This window comes from Tursiops truncatus, chromosome 12, assembly GCF_011762595.2.
Source record: "Tursiops truncatus isolate mTurTru1 chromosome 12, mTurTru1.mat.Y, whole genome shotgun sequence".
In the NCBI taxonomy this organism is placed as follows: Eukaryota; Metazoa; Chordata; class Mammalia; order Artiodactyla; family Delphinidae; genus Tursiops; species Tursiops truncatus.
Window position 1 is genome coordinate 65883607 of NC_047045.1, and position 7930 is coordinate 65891536.

Sequence of the window (7930 nt, forward strand, 5' to 3'; positions counted from 1 at the left end):
TAAATTTACCCTATTCTGCTGAAAGTTGTATTAGCTGAGTGTTGACCCTTTGTATTAATCATTTTTGTCTTTTATCAAACCTGTCATACTTTCAAAGGGATATCTTTGAATTTAACTTCCTATCCTATTTTTCTAGCAATTATCTTGTTCCCTTAGTATTAATTTTTCACAGTATTTTTTTCTTGTTTGGTGTGTGCAATATCTTCTTAAATACTTCTTAAGATTGGTGTGTGCAATATCTTCTTAAATACTTCTTAAGATACAGTATTTAGATTCTCTTCTAAATATGCATCATTTTTGTTTACTCCAGAATAATGTTTCCCCTTCTTCATCTTGATCTCTTTTCTTCTTGTTACAGGATTCCCTGAAATGTTCAGTGAAATTGCTTTTCTGTCTGTATTGGAAAAAATGAGGCAGCAAAAAACTGATGGAATCTCTTTCTATGTGGGTGGAAATTGTTTCACCGACAGACTTAGCTTTGTATTAGTCAGAAAGTTGGTAATTATATGAGGAAACCCTAAATGTTACAGTGTGAAGATTTTTCACTGGATGTTCTTTACCCGTGGTAGTAGTCGTTGTGGAAGGGAGTTTATATGATCAGGATGTCAATGACTTCCTCTTTTCAGCACTTATTTTACAGTTGTCCCCCATTATAATTGGAATTTGCAAATTTTAAACTTCTCCCAGAGCCAGAAAGAAGACTCTCTAGGCTGAAACTCCTTCCATCTGCTCTTTGTTCTTTCATACTTTAATAAATATACTCATCTGTGTCTATATCTATGTCTATGTTTATTATCTATAGATATATTCACATCTATCAGTCCATCTATCTGTCATTCTATCTATCTATGAGTGAAAATTAAGAGTCTGAGATTTGAAATGGATTTGAAAAAAATAGCATACCTAATAAAACTCTTATTTGTATATGAAAACTTCTAAGAGTAATGAATAGAAAGAAAAGCAAACTAGTTGCAAGGATTTAAAAAAAAAAGTTGGTATTAAGCAAGAGTTTATTGGATTTGAAAACACTACACCTTCCCATCAAGGATCTTTAAGTCAAGCTTGCTTCATGAGTACTGAGACGGCACAAAAGCATATTAGAAAAGGTTTATTTCTGTGAGCTACAGAAATAAAGAAAAGTGGCATCTCCACTACTTAGGGAGGGAGATTCACTGTATTTAGTGCTTCATCAGAGAGCTCCATTGCTTTCTGAGGAGTATGAAATGTTTGTAAGTTGGAAAGCAAACATCTAATGTGGGAGAGGAACTTGGCTGGAGACAGTAAACTTATTGAAGATCTTTTCATGTCAGGACTTTACTTTGCTGGCCGTGGTTATGTAAATATTGCAACGATCTTAATCTCCTACCTCTCTCCCAACCAATGCCACCATTACCGTTCTTCTCTTTAACTCTGTAACCGCATGTTGCCACACTCCACTTGAGCTGTCAGTGAAGGTATTACTTAAGTTTCCGATAAAGCAAAGATTTAATGTAAAGTAAGACAAATGTTCCCCCTGCCGTTCTCGTACTTTAAGGCAAGGCTTCCCCATAATGTACCGAGGAGGAACAAAAGTTTATTTGGAAAAGTTTAATACCTGTAAACCGTAGATGTCTGAGCTGTTCCCTCCCTCAGTGTTCACTCCCTGGCAGTGACCAGTGTCCCATCTCAATCCATTTCTCTTCCCTTCCTTCAACACTCTTGTCCTGTGATTTGGTTCTTCTGTGCCTGGCTGTCAGCTTTCCAAAATCAAAACTCTTAATACATATAATTTACTTCCACTGGGGAGGTTGAAGCTTCCAGTGTTACTTCTGCCAGCATATTTGGCATTTTTGTTAGGGATTTTTCAGGAATTACAGATCTTTAAAAAAAGGGAGGCATCACTAATGCTGATGAGAAAGCCATTGTTACGGACCGGCAGTAAAGATGTGATAGCTCCTCTGAAAATATTTTCTAAGCACTTGGGAGTTGGGTTGGGAGGATTTCTCAGCTGTCACTTGGAAAGCATATCACATAGTAATTAATACTTACATGTAAGGCTGGCCTTGACTAAAGTAGCTACACGTTGAACATTGCTGATTCGTGTCTTACTTAGTTGGGACCCCTGCCCTCCTCCTAATATGTTTAACATAACAAGAATGACAATTAGATGAAAAACATACAGTAGAACTGACAACCATTAATAGAAGCACTAGTTGCCAATAAAAAATGTTATGATCATACTTCAGATGATACTGTGGACCACCTGTGTGTACTTTATGAAACATTATACTCAAGAAACAGTAAATTATAATTAATATGTTGGCTTTGAATTTCAACCTCTAATTTAGACCACTAATCCTAGGATCCAAGGTCAAACTGAATTTGGGAATGGATGTTAATTCGAAGCAGTTAGAGCATATTTATTGGAGCCACAGAGCTGCATACATTTCTGGCCTAGGAATTGAGGAAGCTGGCCAAGGAGATCCAGGTGAAGCTGCAGTAGCTGCTGCCCAACTGCTGCCCACACTTAGAAAATGAACCCTCGGATCAGTGACACCGTGTGTGAGAGGCAGCGGCTGAGGTACTTCTCACAGACCTTCAGAGTATAACACCTGCTGCTTTACTTCTATTTCTATATTCTGTACTTTGCGCCAAAGCTTCTGGTGGCTAACCCTAACCAGGAATGATGCAGGGAAGGAAATTCTGGGGAAATGTAGTTGCAGCTGAGCTAAGCTGAAAGAGTATACCACCACCGCAACTGGTAATAATGAAAGTGCAGAATTGCCCGTGATGGGCACTCTCTCCTATTTACGCAGTTGCTATACTGAGCAGTAGCTGAGTAATTAAAGTCTCACCTTCAGAGGTGTCATTATTAGAACCGTGTTGGGGCTCTCAGATGTGAAGCCAAGCATGGTTCTTTTTATATAGCGTCCTGTGAATGCCTGCACCTTAGCAGCAGCTAGTGATTCTTATGATGGCACAGCAATAAAAATATACATTTTATAGCTATAAAATGAATAATACACTTATATCTATGAAAGCTAATATGTCCTCTCTCTCCTTCTCTACTGCATTTGTACACACACACACACACACACACACGCACACACACACAGCACATAGCCTGAAGTAATACCATAAATTACCTCAACATTAAAGAGAAAAACTGTTCTGGGTGAGTGTGTGTAAGGAAAGTACTGTGAATGCACATAGAGATGACACACGTGCAAATAAAATGAAGGGAATTTGGTTTTGATCTAATGGTTTCATCGATTTTTCCTAAGCAGGATTGTAATTACCTGCACAGGAGCTTAAAATCACACGTGCAGTAAATTTCAGGAGTTATCTTATTAAATGAATATGTTATTTGTATTCTATATGGAAATGAGCCTTTGTGTTTTGACTTTATGCATGAGGTTTGGACCCCCTGGGTATCCTGTGGGGACCAGGCACAGCTGATTTCTTCATCTGCAAGGCAGAAGCCTGACAGGCACAGATGTGAGCTGCTCCAGCTTTAGATGTAAAAGCTGCGTTGTGAAGCCAGAATTCAGGCAATTAAGCAGGTTCCCCTCCTGGTAAGCTGGTAGTTAGCCAGGCCACTGTCTGTGCTGCCCACACTGCTTCAGGCAGAGGGCTTGGTGAGGTGGAACACCTGAAGTTTCTTGCTGGAAAAGAACAAAGACTCAAAACCTAAAATGTTAAGGACCTCCTTTATGAAATTGCTTTAGCCTTTGGCTTTGCATTCTATAGACAGATTCAAATAAAATATAAAGAACCCAGGACAATATCATCAATAATCAATATAACTCCTTAGAATTACCAAACACATGCATTATTCATTGCATATGGTTATGTATGAATTATATTATGTACATATACGATTTAATGTTTACAGCAACCCTATAAGTCTATAACAGTATTGCTTAGAGATTAGGAAACTGTGACTCAGAGTGGTTCGGTGCCTTATGGCAGGTTTTACAGACTGTAAGTGGCCAAGACAGGACAGAAGCACAGATTTCCCTGCTATCAATCTCAGGGACCACTTTAACTCCTTTCTAAGCAGACAGGACATACATGAGTTAGTAAAATAAATAACCAGTTTAACTGGGCTCTCTAGAGCAGCTGTCTTAGATTATTCCATAGTTTTCATGCATCACTTATAAAACTAGTTCTACCCTGTCTTTATTTATCCATTAGTTTAAGAGTTACTAGTAGTTGTGAATTGGCACCTAACACTTTGACAAGTTTTTCAAAGAAAAGTTAAAATTGTGAATAGTCACTAGAATACAAATACTAGTTTATGTTCTAGATGAGGAGGAAGTAAAGGGAAAATGAAAACATCAGCAGACATATTATCAGGGGTTTTGCCAGGTGATTATACATTTTGTCACCAAAAATGAGATTGTTGTCTCCAACAATAAGAGAGAGATAGTGTATTAGTCCCTTCCAAAAGAGGAGACCAAAGTCAAAGTTAAGGATCTTTTCCCAAGGCCAAGGAGAAAGTAAAGAGTCAGCTGGAATTTGAACACTGGCCTGGTTCTCAAGATGAAAGGAGAAAGTGAAAAAAATGTGTTGAGTGCCTCCTCTATGGCATGTACTCTGATCAGTACCTTTCAAGCATTGTTTTCTATCTTTATAGCAACGCTCTGAAGTTAGTAACTATTCACCTCATTTTACAAATGAGGAAAAAGATTCAAATTAACTTAAATTGCCTAAAATCCCAAAGCTAGTAGTTGGCAGAGAAGGAAATCGAATGTCTGACTTCAATGTTTGAATTCCTTCCACTAACAGATCCCCCAGATTGCTGGGTATATACATGGAAATGTAAACAACACACGGGAAATAAATGACTTTGTTAAGACAATAGAATAAGAACAATTCATAGAACAGCTAAAGAATGCTGAGCCCTCCAATACCTGCTACAAAAGTAGGATACAATTTTGTGAGTTCTTTTTCCATTAAGCCTCAAAGAATACTGTACTTTAAGAGAGCAGTATTTCATCTATTTTTTGCCAATATTCTCATACACACAAGCTTACATGAAACATTCATCAGGAAAAAAAATGCAATAAACAGGAAATGTAGCTAGGTACAGTGAATTGTGAATTGCTTCTTGGGTTACTCTAAACGGAAGGAAAAAAAAACTTCAAGAACCAAATTAAACATACACATCATTATCAACAAAAGTAAATGGAACAATAATAGGTTTATTTAAATATGCTTTTCATTCAAAAACTTCTACACTGACTAAAATCAATTATTCTTACCTAGGGTTATGTTAGTTAATGTTTAATACTTTACCACTTTAATTGCTCCATAGGACTAAAAGTTGAATAAATAATATTAACTAAATACTTCAATACTATTTTTGATTATAACAAAGTTTAATTAATGGAAATAAACTATTCGATCCCACCCTATGAGAACTGTGTTGCTTTAATCATAATTGTCTCTCAAAATGAATTATGTATGCATAGATAGTCTCCTTTTCAGGAGGTGGAACTTAATTCCCTGCAACTTAATGTCTCTGGGCAGGACAACCTCCTCCCCGCAGGCCACCATCACCATACTGGAGGGTGGGGTAGATTTATTTACTATTCACTTCCAAAGAATAGATTAGGGAAAGGAAAAAAAAAAAAAAAAACAGTACAGTGGAAAAATCTGTGAAAAACTATCCTAATCAAGTGATGAAACAACTAGGTGAATCAGTGATGCCACATATCATGTAGCCCTGATAGGATGTGAAGAGAAGGGTACTTCACTTCTACACTATTCTTTCCCAAACCCCACAGCTCTGGTTTAATCATAGGGTAAACATCAGACAAACCCAGATGGTAGGGCATTGCAGAGGCTACGTAGTCCATACTCCTCTAGACTGTCAAGTTCATGAAAATCAAGGAAAACTGAGACCAGGGGAGACCAAGGAGAGATGACAACTAAATATTTTGAAGCACCCTAGATTCTATCCCCAAACATAAAGAGAGCATTATGGAAAAACTGGTGAAATCAAACTAAAGTCTTGAGTTTAGTTATTAGTAATGTGCTGATGTCAGATTCTTAGCCTTGACAGATGCACCAAGGCTTTTCATATCACGAATACAGCTGAAGCACCATGTTTAGTCCTCCCCAATTGCATCTTTCTTCATTTCATAGTAGTAAATGTTAAAATTAAGTTTCTTTAATATTTCCATCCCTATTTTTATGCCTTCATTTAAAGTGCACTTATCTTTTCAAATGGATTTATATTTATATTTGAAAAGGGCGTTTTTAAATGTCATATAAATAATAAAATATTTCTACAACTTTATTTTGCATAGTGTATAGTGTTAAAAATTCATTTATGTTTATATACAAAGCTTTAGTCAATTTATTTCACTGCTCGAGTACCTCAGTGGTACATGAACAAAGGTTGTAGAGATGGAATAAAGTAGTGAAGTCAAGCTCTTTGGTCTCAAATTAGAATCACAGTGTCATAAGAAATTAAGGTATCTTATCTCTGGGAATTAAGTAAGCCTCTTGGATTACTCTCATACCACGAAACTAAGGAAAGTCTTTCTGTGAAAAATTAGTATTCATATTAGAATTTCTAGTAATGTTCATCAGTGTTATTTCTTTTTAAAATGGCTTTTTATTTTAAAACAGTTTAGATTTAAAGAATTATTATGGAGATATTACAGTGAGTTCCCATATTCTCTCCATCCAGTGCTGTGGGTTAAATCGCATTCTCCCCAAAATATGTTCAAATCCTAACATTGATACCTACGAGTGTGACTTTATTTGGAAATAACGTCTTTGTAGATATAATTAATTTAAGATGAGATCATACTGGTTTTAGGATCATCAGTGTCTTTATAAGAAGGCCATGTGAAGACACAGAGATACAGACACAGAGGTCAGAACATAATATGAAGATGAAGGCAGAGATTGGAGTGATGCACCTACAAGCCAAGGAACACCAAGAAGGTAAGAAGCACCAGAAGCTAAGAAGACACAAGGAAGGAGGCTTCCCTAGAGTCCTCAGAGGAAGCATGGCTTTGTTGACACCTTGATTTTGTACTTCTGGCTTCTTGAAACGTGAGAGAATAAATTTTGCTGTTTTAAGACACCTCGGGTGTGAGGATTTGTTATGGCAGTCCTAGAAAACTAATATACCCAGTTTCTTGTACTACTGTGTCTTATATTAGTATGGTACATTTGTCACAGTTAATGACCCAATGTTGATTTATTAGTTTTACGTAAATTCATACTTTATTCATTTCCTTAGTTTTTCTCTAATGTCATTTTTTTTCTCTTCCAGAATTCCACCCAGAATTGCACAATACATTTAGGAATCATGTCTCCTTAGGCTACTCTTGGTTATGACAGCTTCTTAGACTCTCCTTGTTTTTGATGACCATTGCAGTTTTGAAGACTACTGGTCAAGTACTTTGTAAAATAAACCTCAATGGTAAGTCTCTCTTTTAACTTAGTGTCTTTCACAGAGCAAATTTTTAAATTTTACTAAAGTCCAAATTATTTTATTTTCCTCTCATGGATCATGCTTTTGGTTATGTATTTACAAATTAATCACCAAATCCAAGGTAATGTAGATTTTTTTGTCCTCTGTTTGTTTCAAGAAGTTTTATAGTTCAGAAATTTACATTTAGGCCTATGATCGATTTCAGGTCAACTGTTTTGAAAAGTATAAGGTTTGTGTCAAGATTCAGTTTATTGTGCACGTGAATGTCCAAGTTTTCGAGCACCATTTGTTGAAATGACTATCATTTATCCAGTGACTTGCCTTTGTTCCTTTATCAAAGATCAGAAGACTATATTTATGTAAAGCTATTTTGGGGCTCTCTATTCCTTTCCATCATCTGTCCATTCTTAGCCAATATTACATTCTCTTGGTTAAAGTAGACTTACATTAAATTCTGAAATTAAGTATTGTGTGTTCTCCAACTTTGTTCTT

At 36.3% G+C, this 7930-nt stretch overlaps 1 long non-coding RNA gene across 1 annotated transcript; it reads left to right on the top strand.

Moving 5' to 3' along the window:
• The first annotated feature begins 1561 nt into the window (after positions 1-1561).
• Positions 1562-7386, top strand: LOC141276103 (uncharacterized). The gene is made up of 3 exons (XR_012325049.1): positions 1562-2560; positions 6815-6942; positions 7277-7386. It is a non-coding gene; the product is annotated as an uncharacterized lncRNA (long non-coding RNA).
• Positions 7387-7930: the final 544 nt, after the last annotated feature.